Source organism: Hordeum vulgare, chromosome 5H, assembly GCF_904849725.1.
Source record: "Hordeum vulgare subsp. vulgare chromosome 5H, MorexV3_pseudomolecules_assembly, whole genome shotgun sequence".
Lineage (NCBI taxonomy): Eukaryota > Viridiplantae > Streptophyta > Magnoliopsida > Poales > Poaceae > Hordeum > Hordeum vulgare.
In genome coordinates, this window is record NC_058522.1 from 146998018 (window position 1) to 147018072 (window position 20055).

Genomic DNA, 20055 nt, shown 5'->3' on the forward strand with positions numbered 1-20055 from the left:
AGCTAGTCCAGTAGAGGTTTACTAGGGATACTTTGTTGTCTATGTATCCACACATGTATTTGAGTTTCCGATCAATACAATTATAGCATGGATAAAAAAGTCGTGAACAAGGAAATATAATTCTAACTACTTTATTATTGCCTCTAGGGCATATTTCCAACATGGAGAACAACGGGGGGGTATCCTTGGAATCTTCTGGTGAAGCAGGCGATCATTTCGAATTATGGGCTCTCCGGAAGGAAGTAGTTACGAGAACCTAAAGTTAGAGTTAGTAAAAGTTTTAACTCGAATAGAAGAGAGATCATAACCGGGAGTATAGAAGATGAATAAAAGATCCTAATACCACCCGTTTGAGATGTGGGCCCGTAAGCCACACAACAATGTTAGTATAGAAGATGAATAAAAGATCCTAATACCACCCGTTTGAGATGTCAAGGACTAGACTCAACTTCGGAAAATGAGTTGGAAAGGGGGCTACCTACACGTAGTCGGCTTTCATACCAACTTGTGACGCCACCAACTTAATCGTACGCTAATCATACACGCAAATGCGTATGATCAAGATCAGGGACTCACGGAAAGATATCACAACACAACTCTAGACATAAATAAAATAATTCAAGCTTTATATTACAAGACAGGGGCCACTAGGCTCGAATACATAAGCTCGAGTACATACGAGTCAGCGGAAGCAACAATATCTGAGTACAGACATAACAAACAAGTTTTGCCTTAAGAAGGCTAACATAGATCGAAAAGGCAAGGCCTCCTACCTGGGAGCCTCCTAACTACTCATCTTCGTCAGCGGCCTCCACATAGTAGTAGGCTCTGTCGGGGTTGTAGTAGTCGTTAGCAAGATCAACTGTCTCCTGGGCACCACCATCTAATCGCGGCAATTGTATCGAAAGGGGTGGAAAGGAAGCAAACCAGCGGTGAGTCCTCATCCAAAGTACTCGCAAGACTTACATCAGAACTATGCTAAATATGCATCGGTATAAAAGGAATGGGGCTATATCTTTGGACTAAACTGCATAAATGCCAGAAGAGAGAGGAAAGACCTAGTCCTATCGACGACTAGCATCTTCAGGGTCTTGCAACATTAAAAGAGTTCATATTAGTATAACATATACAAACATGTTGTGGTAAGGCCGAGAGATCCTTCCTCGACTCCCTGCGAAGAAGCGATCCCGGAGCCAACGTTTCAATTTAATAACACAAGTATCCAGTTCTAGTTACAGAAGATCAGGATGCTCTATGAGCATTCGTTACCGTGGACGCGACTATTCGAATAGATATACTTCACTGCAAGGGTGCACCAACTTAGCCAACACACTCGATTAACTCCAGCCAGACACACTTTCCTAGGTCATGCCCGACATCGACTCATAGACACGCCGTAGTCCTACAGAGGCTCAACACAGGCCAACATGTCGGTCTACTCCTAAGTGTTCGTGGGTCTTCAGCCCATCTCCCTTTGCACTCATGCGCGTTACGTGGACGGTCGTGTCAATCCTCGCACCTCTCAATACAAAGACGATGCTTACGCGGGCCACCCGAGCACGTGGCGCTCATTGTGGCACGTGAAGAGCTTTCGGACAAATGTACAACAAAGAGTGCCCATACTTATTCTTGCATGGTGGTTGGTGCGAAAAAGGAAAAAAGTCCTACTCAGATCAAATATCCAAACCCATGAATGTTTTGTTAGCTGCGGTGATGACCAATGATCATGTCGATCCTATCGCCCCGTCTCGAGGACTTGCAGCAAGGGTCAAGCCCATCCCTCTCTCGACGGTCTGCCTGCCCAGCCGCGCCTCGTAATTATTTCACGGGTACCCTTCAGGGCCGACCCGACTCACAAGAGACTGTCAAAAACTCAGGTCCACCTCAACTGGGGTGGTACCGCATGTCCCTTGGTCATTGATGATCAATATCATGATACAAAATCAGGCTATGCATGGGAATAGGAGCAATCAAATACAATATCAACTTCTAATGCGAGCATGGGAGAGAAAGAATTTGGCCATATCGAAATGATCAGGGGGGTTGCTTTACTGGTTACTCTGCTGCAAGTGGATGGTCGTTAGGGGTGTAGACGTACACGGTAGCACCGTTAGTCTCGATGTCTATCGGAGAGAAGAGGGGGAAGAAACAGTAAATATAAAAGCAAACAAATGCATCATGATGCATGTCATGGCAAAAAAGCAGTGCTACACATTACACGCGGCGCGGGAAAATATCTGAGGATATTTCCTGAGTCTCACGCTTTTATCACACACATGAACCGGAGGGGCAAGTTTCATGTTCATCATGTTAAAGGCATGTGACACATGAATGGACATAATTGGATTCATTAGATTTTTTTAATTACCTTTCATATATAAATTATTTTTATCTAACTTATAAATTATTTTATATGATTTTTCAAAAAAATATATTAATATTTTGAAATTAACTGAATTTATTTTAATTGAAAAATACAGGAAAAGGCTAGGTGCAACAGCAATGCACCACAGGCTGACACAGGGGCCAGTTGACTGCTGAGTCAGCAGTGAATTGTGGACCAGTTGACTGGTCAACTCACGAGGCCTAGTAAGAGGGGTTAATTCACAGGATTAATTAATCTTAATTATCCTAATTAACATGTGGGGGCGAGCTGTTGATTTACGACTTAACCAAATTAATTTAGATTAACTTAATTAATCTATAGTGGGGCCCTTGTGTTGGTGGTTTAGAGACTAATTATTTGCTTAAACTAATCTAACCCAAAAATTAACAAGGATTGGCCGCACCTGTCAATGACAGCAGCGTATCATTAGCGCGGTTTTGGCCGGCGGTTCGCCGCCGGCGAGGCCAGACACGACGGAGGGCGTCAGAAATTGCCCTCCGGCCACCAAACGAGCGGCGGAGGGGCTCTATGTGTAGCTGGCGACGCGACGCATCCAATGAGGGGCAGCAGCAGGTCGCGTAGCACCGGAGCTCGACAGGACCGAGCACGTGGCGGCAGCCTGAGCTCATCTGGGAGCGGGCAGGAGGCTGCAGCTGCAAGGGAGCCTATGGGGCTGTGGTATGGGTCCCTGTCGATGCGAGTGCGATTATGCACTCGGAAGCGACCGGTTCGAGCGCTAGGCATGGTGACGACATGGACGGCGGTGAGCAGTGCTCGGGTTCGACGGTTAGCTTGCTAGAGCTCTAAATCGAGCACGGCGTCAAGGAAAAACAAAGCAGGAGCTCACTGGGGTTCGTTTGGAGGTGATGGAGAGGTCGGGGAAGCTCCGACGGCAACGAATCGATCATCGGCGTCCGACGGGCGCGCTCGCAGAAGTCGGGTCAGTGGCGACGAGGTAGGGCAAACGGGCTCGCGTGGATCGTTAGGGAAGACGATGAGGTCTCAACTGAGCCCGATTACACAACGGCAGGGCAAGAGTGGCACGGTGGCTGCGGGGTTCGCGACGGCGCGACGACGAGCGAGCTCGGACCGGAGCGAGGGGGCGCAAGGGAGAAGGAGTGAGAAGCTAGGGTTCGGGGGAGGCACGGGGGAGGTCATATGCATCGCGGGGAGGCAGCGAATGGCCGCCGCGTGGCCATCGGCTGCATGGACGCCGCAGGCGCGTTCAGCGCTCCCCTGTGAGCAGGAGGTAGGGGACGATGGGGTTTGTGGGCTGGGCTGCACTGTTCGCGGGCCGGTTAAGTGCACAGTGCTTCTTTAGTGTTTTTCTTTTCGTTTTTATTTTTCTATCAATTGAATCAGCTATTATTTTCCATTTGTCTCAAAAAAAGCTATTATTTTCCATTTATTTAAAGTAGAAAATATATTTGGTTTGAGTTGAATAAATACTAGGTAATATTCTAGGGCTGTACAAAAAGTTTCAAGCCAATTGGTAAGGTTTAAACATTTTTAGAATTTAAAAAGATCAGGTTGTTTGCTTTTGGACCTCTTATTAATTTCTTAGGGATTTATGTGTGAGTCAAATGATGTTGGTTCCTACATGAAAATTACTTAGTGAATATTTTTAACCCAACCAAGATTTTCCTTTTTAGTTCGAAGTTGAGTTTCTTTTAAATTTGGATTTGGCTTTAATTTTTATCAAGTGGCAATTTTCATAGTAATCATGATGACATGACACTATTAGTGGGAGATCACTACGACGAGAAACTGGGGGTGTTACAATTGGTCCCCTTCAATTCCGTATGTATCAATTTCTCGACAAACCACGTGATGGATGGCAGGCAATACAAGGACATCGGAGACGGAGAGGACATCGTGGACGAGGTGCCCGCTGCCGCGGAAAGTGCATGCAGCGTCAAGCGCACGGATCCGCCGCCGCCCTCAGGAGAAGTCCAGCTTTGACCACCGCCGCATCCTAGGACCTTCCACGCTCGTCATCTACCATGCCACTTCGTTGTAGATTATGCTCCACTGCGGCGTCAACGTCGCCAGTTCCTCCTCTTCGGGGAGGCCTCCTTACTTGTTCTTGCCGCGAGGGACGCTGTCATCCCCGACCAGTTTGCCTTCGTGTTGCTTTGGCTCCATCTCCTCCTTGCACCATGGCCGTCGTCGTCGAGCACCGTAGCATCTCTCTCACTCAAGGAACAAGATAAGGGGAAAATGAGGGAAGGCGGCTAGCTAGAGGGTGAGGGTTCGTTGGGGTACAACAAAGCGATCGTTCAGCCGACACAATGGCGGCGAGGGAGAGGGAGTGCTGGCGGCGACATAAGAGCATCTCCAACAGCCGGCGAGGGAGGGGGGTGCAACCGCCCAACGTGCGGCGCACAAAAATTTAGTTTACAGCACGCACATCGTAAAATTTAGCGCACTGGCTCCAGCGAAAGCTGTAAAATTTGGCGCGCATGGCACTCTAGCAGACACACAAAAACTCAGCGCATGCAACATACATTTTTTATCGTAGAATATTTTTTAAACTATACATAAGGACACATAGCATAGTTGCATAGATAGCATAGATAGATAGAAAACGATAAAAAGCGATTAGATAGATACATAGCATTGATAGCCTAGAGAGATAGAAGACTACCCCTCATCCTCGTCGTCGGACTCCGACGCGCAGGTGTCCGATTTCTCCATCGTGATGAAGGCGTCAGTCCAGCGTTCATTCATCGGAGGACCAAGTCAACGATTCCTTCGGCTCCATCTGGAAGAGTGCGGCTTGCTTCCGCGTACGTCTATCTTCACGATAGGCGGCTTGCTCCGCCCTCCTCTCCGCCCTCCTTTGCACGAATAATTCGCGCTCGTCGAGGACGTCCTGCGGGAACTGCCGACGTCACTCCGCCATGGCATGCTCGTCCATCTCAGCAATACTGAGGCGACGCTCCCGCCTCTGGTCCCGGCAACGGTCCTCTTCGGTGACAACCCGTGGACGAGGCGTGAGGTTCTGCGCTCACTCCAGCGTCATCACCTTGGGAAAATTCATCTCCCTACGAGGCCTATTGTACGCACGGACGACCTCGTGGGCGGTCACGAACGTGCCGAGGCCGAGGCGCATGTCGCCGGATCGGATCTCGACATAGAAGGTCCCAGAGGGGCGCGCGCGGACGCCGCGATAGCCCGAAGTTCCCCGACAGCGCAGCGGCATGGTGGCACGGCGGCGGCGAGGCAAGAAAAAAGGCAGAGGGGCGCGTGACGAGGCGAGGGAGGACGCGTGGCGAGGTGAAGGGGCGACGGTTTTGATAAAAGGGCGTGTGGCGGACGCTACATTTATAGGCGTGCTGGACGCTGCGCGTCATGTGCTATCACGCGCCCATCCTCTTTTTATCTCCTGCACGCAACCGTTTTCCACGCGCCTGACTTTGAGCACGCCGGACCATCCCACGCTCATTAAAATAGCGTTTTAGCGTGTCGTTTACCGTCGCTGTTGGAGATGCGCGTGGGGGGGGGGGGTACCAGTGGTTGGGGTTCCCTGTGCCGTGGTTTTGTTTTTTGGTCAGCTATTGTTGTCCCAAATTTATCACTCCTGTATCAATGCCCAACTGTTGGAGCTCTTTTTGGCCCCAAAACAAAACAAAAAACTTTTTTTTTCACGACTGCGTTTTTTGATCTATTGTTTTGGAGATGATCTATACTTTTTTTTAACGGCTGGAGATGCTCTAAACAGCCGAGAATACAAGTCGTAATCGCACTAAGCACAAGTTTGAACAAGATAACACAGACGTAACTGAAAAAAGTTCACGGTTAGACAACTATTTAGCATGGACTGGAAGGACTGGTAAGGACTGGTAAGATCTATACTATGACTTGCAGCTTTTGCAGTGCTCTTTAGGTTCACCATACATTGGCGAGAGAAAATGGTTACACAACTTACTAAATCTAGCTACTTTCTCCCTCGGTCCCACAATTCTTGTTGTTGTTTTAGTTCAAATTTGAACTGAAACAACGACAAGAATTATGGGACGGAGGGAGTACATTACATGTACGTACTACTACTATTCTGTTACAAATTAGAAATACCAAGTATTCATGCATCCCAACAAACAGTCCTTATCGACTCTGATACCACCAACCTAGAAATCTAACATTAGTTTCAGGACCAAACCAATAATTGGTTTTCGGTTGAAGTGGTAATATACACTCAATCGTCATAAGGTTTTAGTCAGTCTTTGACACTTTAGATGATTGGGGAAGGTTATACAGAATTAGGCATGTCAACAATACAATACCACCTAAGATAAAAGAAGCGTTTAATTGTAACATCCCAAATTTTGGAATGTTAAAATAATTATTAGATTGTCTGTTTGTTTGCTTGAGTGACTGAAACTTGTGTGAAATTTGAAACTTTTCAAAAACTTTTGAATGAGAGGGAATAAAATGACTTTCCCCATCTCCGATGAATTCAAATTCAATCTTTTAAAAGCAATGAGAGAAGATGACATGACTTCTTCAACTATAAAGAATTTGAATGGAGCTGGCATTTGAATTTTCTTCGATTTTAATTTGCAAATTCTATTTTCCCTCCACTCAAGAAATGCCGGGGAATAATATTCTGTCAAACAGAAAAGAGAGGAGGAACATGACACTCCAGAGCCAGGGGCATTGTTGAAGTATTTTGAGCCAAGGAAACAAAAAGAAATAATGCTTTTAGGGATTTTTTTTGGAAAAGCATTTTTTTTAGTTTTTATTTTGGCCGTGGAAAAAATGCCCATCATTTAGATTTTATTTTTCTGATAATTTTAGTATATAGAAACTCTATATTCCGAATTGATTTGATTTCTCTTTTATCGTTTTAGTTTCTTAGTTTTGAAAAAGGAAAGAAATCGTGTTTAAATGGAAATAAACGGTGGCCCATTAAGACCTTTCCAAAAACTGGCCCAACAGGATCTTCTTCTTCCTCTATCTCCTTCCTCACCTGCAGAGGACCTTCCTTAGCCATGGAGAGAGAAATCCTCACTTCCGGGATTCGCGAGCTATACTTCCTCCCGGCGCCTTCCGTCACCACTATAAGAACGCCCCATCTCTCCTCTTTCCATTCCCCTAGAGAAATCCTCCTCTCCCTGCCCGTGGCCACGACACCCCCACCATTGTTGTTCCTGCAAGGAGCCGAACAGAAGAACGCCCAGGAGCACCTGACGCCCCCTTCCTCGCCTCCGAGACCCCCTCCGCCGTTCCCCCTCCCCGCCGGCGACCTCTCCACCTCGCCGGAGCAACTACCTCGCCGGAGTTCTTCCTCTCTGTCACCCATGGTGAGATTCACGAAATCCCGTATTGCAGTTTTTTTCAGAAAATTGCAATCTTAAAAAATTCATATCTATTAGTCTATAACTCCGAATTAGGTGATTCTTTTTGCATTGGATCACAAATTTTATGTAGTTTCCGTAGATATGTAATTTGTCTATGTTTGGATTTATAAAAATTGAGTTAGATCAGATTTGAATTAAAGCTTGTTTTGCTTATTCCGGGAGTTTAAAAACAGCTTTTAATTTGATTCTTTTTGCTGCTGCTTCCTATTGATCATATCTTTCAGTAGTTTAAATTTCAATTTTTTTTAAATATTTTTACTTAAGGTTTTAAGCAAAACAGATTCTGTTTTAGCCTTTTTTTTGTTTTCTTGCTATTTCTTTTGTATTATTTGTTCTTAATTTGTTTTTTTGTAATTGTGACAAGTTATATTTTGTTTTCTGATATTTACCAGTAACTTTTCAACAACAACAAAATTTTGTTTTATTTATTCTTATTTGTTTGCATGGAATCAATTCTAGTTCTATACTAACTTGCGAATTGGTTGCATTGCTAGTTTGATTTCCTATTTTGAAAATACTTATAAAATAATATTGTTTTGTAAATTTTACTTCTGTTATCTTAGTTATTTTATATTTTGTTTTCTGTTATTTTTTCTATTTTAGTGTTTTATTTTCAGTTGGAACAAAAACTATATAGTGTTTGATGTAGTAGAAGGCTTCCTAGCTTCTTTGAAGCTTCCTTTGGATTTTTATCCGCTCTCTCTTATTAATTTTTGATTGCATCAACTTTTATTGCTGTTTGTTAATTGATTGCTAGTGTGAGTGCTTATGTGAATATTATGTTTGATTATATAGATTTCATCGGAGAGTGACGAATAGTTCTATCACGTATTTCCCGAGAACGAAAATTCTTCTTCGGCAACATCACCAAGCAAGTCACTTTGATCATACTATCACCTATGTTTTATGCATCGTAGTTCTACCATCCTATGCCCAATTGCATGCTGAGTAGGTACTTGGAAATTTTAGTATAGATTGTAGTATCATGTAGTAGGCACACAACAACCCGGATACTTGGCCCCGGGACGATAAATTTCATATTGCTATGCTTGAGTAGACGGGATTTCGGTTGAGTGCATAACACGAGTGATGCAAGGTTGATTAAGTAATCAAGACCGGTTAAGACAAGATTTTCAAGACCTCGGACGCAATGCAACTCTGGGTGAAGGACGGTTGATCGGCTCCCTGGAGAACCCAGTGGATGACCCGGGATGCTGGAGAGGCCATGACATCCTGCGGAAAGCTTCACCCAGGCTCAAAGAGACGGACGGATATTTTCAAGACCCAAGGCTTACCTGCACAGCCACAAGTCATTATGGGCTCTGGCTTGGTTGGACAACGCGGCGACTCTGGACAGGCGGTGCTAGCAGATGTAGAAGAACGGTAGGATTGGATGGGCACCGACAGGGATTCAGAGGGACCCGTTGAAAGACCATGTTTTGATCATCCGGTCTTCAAACACCTTGAAGTGCGAGGACATACACGGAGGCGATCAAATCTTGTGGGGAACGTGTGCAAAACTCTGCAGAGTACTCAAACCTAATCGATTAGCCGTGTCCACGGTCATGGACAACTTGAGCCAAAGGAACTGAAGTTATCTGAAATTCTCAACACAAATAATAATATTGATGTGGGTATTATTGACAATATGGGTATGAGAACTGGTTGGCGGAACCATCTCATTAACAACCAACAGCGTAGTAATATTTTGCTTTTAGCCCCCTCTCTTGTTGTAGGAGAAAATTTGCTTTACGCTAAAACTTATAACACCACCTGCCATATATGCATATAGTATAGATGATTACTTTTCACCCCTCTCTTATGTGACTTGCCGGCATATTCAATATGCTGACCTACACGGCTGCAACGTCTTATGTTGCAGATATTTTCTTCGACGAGTAAGAGTACGATTCAGGGTTACGGTCTACACTCAACTTGCCGTTGGTGTTTATTGGGACTCCACTTCCTTGACCGCTTCCCCTGAAATATTTAAGGTATATATCAGTTTTACGCTATTTACATGTGATTGCACTTTGATATATACATTGATGTACTGTGTGTGCCAGCATACTGATCCAGGGATGGCACAGAAACACAGAGGCTTGACTCGTTTTGAGTCGGGTCGCTACATTAATTCCGCGCCTTGAGGGATGTAGGGCAAAGGAAGAGAAATGATGTAGATTGATATTGGCACTGCAATTGAAAACAGATAACATCAAAGTGGTCATGAAGATACTCAAGCAGTTTAGTCTATACAATGACAGTAGACCAAAAATGAACACAAATAGAGCAAGGGGAGAAAAGACAAGAAAATACCCGCGGAAGTTGCTGTAAGTGAAGCAACCACGGCAGACGACATCTTTACCAAATTAAGCAACGAGATGTTGAAATCCATGTTTACGAATATAAAAAGCAATGGTAGGAATGGAGCACCTCCACAATCTACAAAACAAGTATGGCAGCATAATTAGCAATAAAGGTACATAGGTAATACTAGAAAATTATAGATGGACAAGTACAAATACTAGTATGAAACCCTTATGTATCTAACCGCATGGTCAACCTAAATTTCGAAAACATGGAATCAATTTTCTCAATTTTAACAGTTTACCATTCAAAGAGTTCCACACAGCAAAGCCCAAAGAGAGCTACAGAAGCCCCCAATCATAAAGTGGACCGTGCACTACAGGCATTCCAGTGCATTTGAGGTACATCATGATGTCTAAATCCATAATTTGATCAAAACATCAGCTCAGGTAAAAGTTACATTACCCATTGGGCTCTCCCCAACATTTAAGAAGCACTCAGCACCACCATTTAAATGGCCAGAAAGCTCAGCAAGCTTAATCCCCCTCAAATTAGAAAGTAATGGGAGAAGAAGGAAGACAAAAAGAGCCTACAAAAAATAAAGGAAGGTAAACATGATACATGATATAAATTAAGGTTTCCAAATATGGTAGTAAAGTTAAGCAAAACAGCTAAACTATGATAACTAATTAATCACCTGAAATCCAGATCCGAATGAATTAACCACGAAGATGTCGGGTCGTTTCCCCTGCACAGATATTTGGTTCTGCAATTATTTTTCTGAGAAACAAGATGGACTGGCACATACATAGAGAACAAAGTGTGAGAGCAAACCTTAAGGCGCTTTGCACCATCAACGAAAACAGACTCCTGCAGTATAGAATTTATTTTTCTGACTGAAGTGTCACAAAACTATAAAGGAGTGTTATGTGATGATTTAAGTGGCTAAACCTTCAAAATGGATGCACCAGCTTGGAATGCCGATGAAATAACCATCAGTAATGGCCAAATTAACTTGACTCCAGATAGAAGATGACCATCATTTGCTCCACTACAGTAACGGCATTGTGATGATTAATTATGGCAAACCACCTAGCGTACAAAATAGCACATGACCTTCCTCTCGGCAAACAAGTGTGAATGCCTACGAAAGATATAAGTGCATAGCTAGCAGATTTTTCTCGAAACAACTTTGTTGTGCTACAAGTACCAGTAAATGTACCAGATATTTCAAAGGACATACCTCGCAACAGCAAGAACCACACCAGAAGTTACAAGCAAGCAACCAATGATTTGTCTCAGAGAGTAGGTCTTTCCCAAAAGCAACACAGAGAAGATAAGCTGCCACACCAGGAAAGACTGGAGAGAACATTCAGAAGACTATTATTTTGACAACATAGTCATTTGTTTTTCTTTCTAAACATCGCCCGTCGGCTCCGCATCAAGGGCAAAGCCCCAACAAGAAAACATATCGATGTAATACCCAACACGCACGTCTCGCAATCCTCCTCGCGATCTCCCCTGATGCCGCCTGTAGGCGCCGCCTCCCACGGACGTCTCACCGATCCTTCTGTCCACGCGCCATCGCCAAGCCATTGTCTCCATCGGCGCCATGACGGCTGCGGCCTCCTCACCTGCCGCCGCCTCTGCTCCAGATCTGACCGCCGTTGACGTCTACGTTTATTTAAAGGACGGCGCTATCTGCCCGCATTCATCGCAGCCGGTGTCAGTGTATCCCAGCCAAGGATGCCGTATTCACCTTCAACATGGGGGCGACGAGGAAGAGGTGCCCCAGTGGAATGAAGTGTCTCCACGTCGCTCTTGTGTTGTGTGATCTGGGGGGATCAAAAGGAGGAAGAGGAGACCAGGGTTCAACAGACATCCAAAGGACCCAGACAACATCCTCCCCAGATGTCATACTTCAAGCCCGTAGCCACCGCCTCCTCAATCTACACTAGCCTGCAGCAGCAAGGTCAGCCTCCACTCTGTATTTGTTTCTTCAGATCTTGCTGCACCAAGGTGACTCCACAAATTTGTACATCTATCCTAAAGGTCATTGGTATTCATTCAGTAGAGAAGGCAGTAGACCAAACTAAAGGAGTATCAGCCTGAATGGGTGAATACTTGCTAACGAATTTTTGTTGGGTTGTGTAGGTTGATTGATTCTTGCCCAACAAATGGTACAGATTAAGCATGCGCGTGCGTTCCAACTCCTACTTGCTTTTGGCTTCCTGAAAGTGCACATTTGTAGACCACGTCCAGATTAAACATTCAGATTGGTAATTCATAGCTTTTGCTTTCAGCTCAATATAGGGTATGCACAGCTTGGTAATTCAAAATACGCCCGGATTAAGTGTGCGTGTGCGTTTTGTTCTGCACAGATTTTGAGGAGTTTTCTGTGAATGTATGGGTAACTAATCTAGATTTTTATGTCCATACTAAGCGTGCAACACGATTAGTGCACATTAGTAATCTTGTCCGGAATTAACTACTCATTTTGTATGTAGTTCTATAGTGAACAAGAAGCCATTTTCAGTTCTGTCATTCTGTTAGAGAATTGTGTCTTACCATATATAAATATTTTGCTGGAAATAGTGGGAATTTACTCCTCTTTAGGGATTCATATTTGCCTATCAAATTAATGCAGTTGAAACTTTGACACGGGATGTAGCGGGGTTAGGAGAAAATCCAATGCACTATGTACTTAAACTTGCAGGATTTGATACACTTCTGAACTCATACATCAACTGCAAATATGGTTTTATTTCATGACAAGTCTTCTTGGTTGTTCTACTAATTATCTTGTCAATTTGAATTCATGGGACAAGAATTGCACATCAGTTATGAAGATCTATGTGTATAGAAAAATCAGGAAGAGAGCATAACTGAGGTTCATACAAACATAGGTAGGTTTGAGTTAGATCAATCCTTTATTCGTGTTAATTCAAAATAAAAATCATATATTAACCTTGACCCTTACTTAGCACTAACTTTATAGTAGAATCGCTCCTGCACTGCATTGGTAATTTCCTTTGATTGATGAGATTGGCAGTAAGGTTGGTTCTTGATTCTATAGGGACTTCATGGCATCATGGGTAGGTCTAGGTAGGTCCCTTTGATGGATTAATTAGCCGGAAGGGTGTTTTTTAAATGACTTCTCCCATGCTCATAGATGAAGCTTATAATTTTTTTGCCAATGAATGTTACCTCATGTCCATAGCTGAAGCTCAGTGATATAAGAATGCAGGCTTGCTCAATGGTCAGATGATGGGGAGAAGACTTCTGGTTTTTATGCTTGTAATGTTTATGAGGCAATAACACACGGAGTGGTAATCGTTACCTAATCATGAGCATAAGTTGACAGTAACACTAAATTATTTACGCTAGCTCGGTAGCTCCTACATTACTGAAATTTGTTTGAGAGAATGTAATACCTCTTAGTGGACTATTTCAGCAAGATTTGATGCTGTTGTTGCATTTTTTTTAATTTCTTTCTCTTTGTTTTTTAGATATTTAAAGCATATGATGTGATATTGTTGGTAGTTTGTACTAAGTACGCTGTAAATGCTCCAAGATCAGTTGTTTTCTGGTCACTTACATGTTTGTCCATTGGCTACATGTTTGCATCAGCATTGATTGTGAATCAGATGCACCACTCAGGGTGGCAGAGTGTCGATCAGGGAGGTGGAGAGAAGAAGAAGAAAAAGAAGAATGGTATAAAAAATGTTCACAATACCATCTATGTGCATGATGATTCTAAATATATATGTAAGTGACTGATGCTTAAGCATTAGAATATGTATGCCCCTGTTGCAATGCATAGGCAATTACCTAGTACAAAAGGAAATATCTGAAACCATTAATGATGGCAGAGATAAAAGGGCATGCAGGTAATATGTTTTTGTCTGGAGAATGATGCAGGAAGTATGTGAAAACACTATTAAAGAATATGGCACAGCTGAAAATCAACAAAACCTCATACCTGAGACAGTATAGGAATAGCAGGGCCGGGCAACATAGCTGGAAGTTCCACGAGAAACAATCAATTAGCACAAATATTTACAAGAAAGACACAGTATGAATTGGATATACATGCATCACACTAAGAGCATCCGATGACCAGAAGAAGATGCAAAATATACCCCCCGCAGACATTCCCGCGCGACCCCAAGAGCCTCCAGCAAGCCGATGACAGCGAACCGGATCTTTGGCAGTGCCAGCATGTCCCGCGTCACCACCCTTGCGCGGTACCTCGCATAGAGTATTGAAAAGTACACGACGACGTACCTGCAACGTTCAAACCGCACATACAAGAAGTAAGAGCCCAAAAACTGGTGCGCATTTCGTCGAACACCTCGGCCGTACAAAAAAGGCTTACCCGAACGTGGTGAGCTGGGTGAGGAAGAAGGGGTAGGACTTGAGGGGCACCAGCGCGAGCTTATAGAGCACGCGGTTAGCGAGAGCCAACGCTACCACGGCCGCAGACGCGACGGCGACCGCCGGCGAGTAGCTCATCGACATGTATGTACGGCAAGAAAGAGCTCACTAAGCGAGGCGTGGAGGGATAGCGATTCAGGCCATGCAGGGGCGGATATGGAACTTGGAATCGGAGTACCGTGGGGAGGACGATGGAGATGGCGGGCGACGGGCGGTCGGCCGGTTGCTTGCCTTGCGTGAACGAACGGAATTCTCTCGTCTTCTCTACGCCCATGGATTGTCGGATTTTGCCAGTACACCATTGGATATTTCCCTTTTTTCTCTTTTAGGAAAGCCCTGATGCTGGATCTCAGGCTGTTGAGCTCCAGATTCTTAAAAGGCTGTTGTCGAAAAGCTGTTGTAAAAAAATATTATAAAAAAGCTGAAACCTGTTTGGTTAAAACGACTGTGAAACAATAGATTTAGCTGTGATCAGGCTGCAAGTGGATGCGGGATGTCCGCGGTGCCCACTTCCAAACCCACATAATTTTTGTTCGTGGACACCCACGGTTAGAGCACCGAGACATGCAGATTATGTGGGTTATCCCGCGGCGTCCGCGTCAAACCCACATCCTTCTTAACTCAGTCATGTAGATTAGCCGATTATGACATATGCCGCATGGCCGTGTCGCCATCGTGTACCTTCACCATGGTCGTCCAGCGCTGCTATTAAACTCCACCATGGACGACGCGATGTCGTCGTCAACCTCCGACATGTACAGGTGCAGTTCAGTCTTCTAACTACTACATCTTCTCGCTTCAGTCAATTTCTTCTAAATTGTGCAGAGCAGATTCATCCCACCTTGTTGAATCACACATATCATCCGTGGCCTGATAATGCGAGTCAGCGATTGTGGTATCCTCCCTCCTCATCCAATCTGTTGAGTAACGTGATTGTTTAGGAAAGCATAGATAGACTAGGATTTATTCCTGCCTTGACTTGTACTCCAAGATGATCATGTACTCATATATATATATATATATGCCCACGTGGCTCAAGCAATACAACAACTATTCCATAAATCCTTCTCTCCCCTCCAACATGGTATCTGTCGCAAGTTTCTAGACCTAGCCACCACCCACCGCTTCCGCTCCGCGCGCCGCCCCCGGGGCGGTCGGCCTCCATGACCGCCGTTGGGGGCCGCGCTGCCCGTACCTAGGGTTTGTCCACCGGTCGTGTCGACCGGGTGCCCTAGAGAGTCTTTTCCCGATCTCTTGATCTAAGGTTTTCTCTCTTCCGCCGGTCACTTTGATCGGCGTTTTCTTTTTGGTTTTCCGATCTTGGATCGGTTTGCGTCGTCCGCCGCCGCCATCGACCACCGCGCCTCTACTCCGACATCGGCGCGACCCGGCTTCTCCTTCGACCCGACGGCCTCGCGCAAACCCGGCGGCCCCTCAACGCCGCCATTCATGCACCATCACGCCCGTCGATCTCCGCCGGCCGTCATCGCCCTGCTCCGATTGGGACTCCTCCATCGCCCCGACCCGACGGCCTCGCGCCATGCGGCGGCCCATCACAGCCGCCATTTTCGCGCCGCCTGCCCGTCGATCTCCACCGTCGCCTCGTCCGGTCACGCATCGGCTGCCTCTGGCCGGCTGTGTCGTGCCGGCTCCGGCTCCTTCCTCGCCGGCTGCCTCGCGTCAGTCGCCTCGGGCCGACTGTTGCGCCGCCTGCGTCAAGACGGCTGCTTCGGGCCGCCTATGTCGCGCCGACTGCCGGAACTGGCCGCCACCCTGCCTCTACCGAGCGACGTCGTCGACCTCGCGTGTGATCAGATTGATCACCCGTCCACCCGCGATCCGCCTCATCTATGTCGTGCGACCGACCTGGCCCGTTGGTTGCGCGCGCTTCCGCAGGCCCCGTGAAGACTGTCCCGAGTAAAGCGCGCCCCTCCATCGATCGAGCATCGGGTTGCCGTTGCGTCTCCCCATCAGGCCGCAACACCGCCGCCTAGTGGTTCTCCCCGCGGTTGCCTCGACCTGCGAGCCGCTGCTACACCACCCCTTCGGGTTGTAGTGCGGCGGCACGTGGTCCCCGTCGCTGCCCGAGGCCGTCCCCGTGGCTGCACCGACCCGCGCACCGCCGCTGCGTCGCCCCTTTGGGCTGTCACGTTGCCGCATGCGGTCTACGCCGCCACCCCAAGGTCTTCCGCCGTCGCCCCGACCCGCGCGATGCCGCTTCGTCGCCCCTTCGGGTCGTAGCGCCGCGGGGCGTGGTCCACTCTGCCGTCCCCGCGCGTCAACTTCATGTGGTATGCGCCGCGCTGTCTCCTTCGATGCGGTAACGCCATCATCTCCGCGGGTCTTCGTCATGTTGTCGAGCTCTTCCTCGCCTACTTCGAGCATTGTCGCCGCGCTCCTAACCAGTCGTCGTCGCCGCCGCCGCTCTTCCTTGGCGCTGCTGAAGCTCGCTCACCCGAGTCGCACCGCTCGTCCACCTCCTTCATCTTCGTCCAGCACCAGCTCATCGCCAGTGTCACCGGCATCTTCCCCGACCGCTTCATCTACTCCGACCACCGCGGGCAACATCGGCCCCCGCCGATTTGCGCCGCAACCGTCATCGAGTCCTTCTCTGCTAGCCTCCTCGACATAGCGTACATGTTGTGTGTAGGTCCCTGTCTCCGCATGCTCGGTGATGGCAACACCGACGTGTGCCTTCATCCCCGATGTGTTCCTAGGCCTGGCAAACGTGGAGCGACGCATCGTCAACATCGACATCGTCCGTCTACGCATGCGCGGTGCTTGCAACACCGATGCGTGCCTTCGTCCATGATGTGTCCCCGGGCTTGGCAAACTCGACGTGACGCGTCTCAACTACGTCTACTTTCCGGCGCACCACTACTTAGACACCACTGCACCCATGACTAACTCGGCGCCTCCTTGCGCCTGTGGCTCCACGGCGTCTTCCTCGACACCGGCTACCCTGAATCGACATCGACCACTGCGTTCTTCGCACGGCTACCCCGACCACGACTACACCACCCTACGCTCTCGGCTACCTCGACCAACGCACAAAGGGCTACCACCTTGCTTGAGCAACCTCGTCGGTTTCTACTCCAGCCACAACTTCCACGATGCATCGACCGTTATGACTGTGGGGGATGACAGTCGGCTTACCATCAGATTCTTCTCCAGTCTCACCATCTGCGTCGTTACCGTTGTGACTGCGGGGGGTGTTGAGTAACGTGATTGTTTAGGAAAGCATAGATAGACTAGGATTTGTTCCTGCCTTGACTTGTACTCCAAGATGATCATGTACTCCTATATATGCCCACGAGGCTCAAGCACTACAACAACTATTCCACCAATCCTTCTCTCCCCTCCAACACAATCAACCTTGATTTATTCTTCTCTCCAGAACGTGATGAAGAAGCTCGCTGCTTCAAGGAGCATGAGCTGCAAACAAGCAGACTGCCCTCTACGCATCTCTTATTTTGAGCTTATAACAGTGGCACTTCTGAAAATCATCTCTTATTTTGTGCTTATAACAGTGGCACTTCTGAAAATGATGTCTTATTTTGAGCTTATAACAGTGGCACTTCTGAAGATCATGTTAGATGTGATTCTTCTACTGAAGCGAATCTAAAGAACTGAGGACATGGTAGAGGCACAAGATTGTTGGGGAACGTCGCATGGGAAACAAAAATTTTCCTACGCGCACGAAAACCTATCATGTTAATGTTCATCTACGAGAGGGGATTTCCAATCTACGTACCCTTGTAGATCGCATAGCAGAAGCGTTAGTGAACACGGTTGATGTAGTGGAACGTCCTCACGTCCCTCGATCCGCCCCACGAACCGTCCCAGGAACCGTCCCGCGATCCGTCCCACAATCTAGTGCCGAACGGACGGCACCCGCGTTCAACACACAAACAGCTCGACGATGATCTCGGCCTTCTTGATCCAGCAAGAGAGAGGGAGAGGTAGATGAGTTCTCCGGCAGCGTGACGGTGCTCCGGAGGTTGGTGGTGATCTAATGTCGGCAGGGCTCCGCCCGAGCTCCGCAGAAACGCGATCTAGAGGTAAAACCGTGGAGGTATGTGGTCGGGCTGCCTTTGAAAAGTTGTCTCAAATCAGCCCTAATTGCTCCATATATATAGGAGGAGGGAGGGGAGGCTTGCCTTGAGGCTCAAGGAGCCCCAAGGGCTGCGCACCAAGGGGAGGAGGAGTCCTCCTCCAATCCTAGTCCAACTAGGATTGGAAAGTGGAGTCCTTCTCTCCTTTCCCAACTCCTTTTTTTTCTTTTCTCTTTGATTTTCTATCCTTGGCGCATAGGGCCTTCTTGGGCTGTCCCACCAGCCCATCAAGGGCTGGTGCGCAACCCCCAAGGCCTATGGGCTTCCCCGGGGTGGGTTGCCCCCCCCGGTGAACACCCGGAACCCATTCGTCATTCCCGGTACATTCCCGGTAACTACGAAATCCTTCCGGTAATCAAATGAGGTCATCCTATATGTCAATCTTTGTTTCCGGACCATTCCGGAAACCCTCTTGACGTCCGTGATCTCATCCAAGACTCCGAACAACATTCGGTAACCAACCATATAACTCAAATACGCATAAAACAACGTCGAACCTTAAGTGTGCAGACCCTGCGGGTTCGAGAACTATGTAGACATGACCCGAGTGACTCCTCGGTCAATATCCAATAGCGGGACCTGGATGCCCATATTGGATCCCACATATTCTACGAAGATCTTATCGTTTGAACCTCAGTGCCAAGGATTCATATAATCCCGTATGTTATTCCCTTTGTCCTTCGGTATGTTACTTGCTCGAGATTCGATCGTCAGTATCCGCATACCTATTTCAATCTCGTTTACCGGCAAGTCTCTTTACTCGTTCCGCAATACAAGATCCCGCAACTTACACTAAGTCACATTGCTTGCAAGGCTTGTGTGTGATGTTGTATTACCGAGTGGGCCCCGAGATACCTCTCCGTCACACGGAGTGACAAATCCCAGTCTCGATCCATACTAACTCAACGAACACCTTCAGAGATACCTGTAGAGCATCTTTATAGTCACCCAGTTACGTTGCGACGTTTGATACACACAAAGCATTCCTCCGGTGTCAGTGAGTTATATGATCTCATGGTCATAGGAACAAATACTTGACACGCAGAAGACAGTAGCAACAAAATGACACGATCAACATGCTACGTCTATTAGTTTGGGTCTAGTCCATCACGTGATTCTCCTAATGACGTGATCCAGTTATCAAGCAACAACACCTTGTATATAATCAGAAGACCCTGACTATCTTTGATCAACTGGCTAGCCAACTAGAGGCTTGCTAGGGACAGTGTTTTGTCTATGTATCCACACATGTATATAAGTCTTCATTCAATACAATTATAGCATGGATAATAAACGATTATCTTGATAAAGGAATTATAATAATAACTATATTTATTATTGCCTCTAGGGCATAATTCCAACAGTCTCCCACTTGCACTAGAGTCAATAATCTAGCCCTCACATCATCATGCGAATTACATTGTAATAAATCTAACACCCATACAGT

General features: G+C 46.7%; 1 long non-coding RNA gene and 1 pseudogene across 1 annotated transcript; one reads left to right on the forward strand and one right to left on the reverse strand.

Annotated features, from left to right (window-relative positions):
• Window positions 1–6601: 6601 nt before the first annotated feature.
• LOC123395603 lies at window positions 6602–14807 on the reverse strand (annotated as a pseudogene).
• LOC123395604 lies at window positions 11322–13674 on the forward strand. Its single transcript, XR_006609792.1, has 2 exons — window positions 11322–12028; window positions 12211–13674. It is a non-coding gene; the product is annotated as an uncharacterized LOC123395604 (long non-coding RNA).
• Window positions 14808–20055: the final 5248 nt, after the last annotated feature.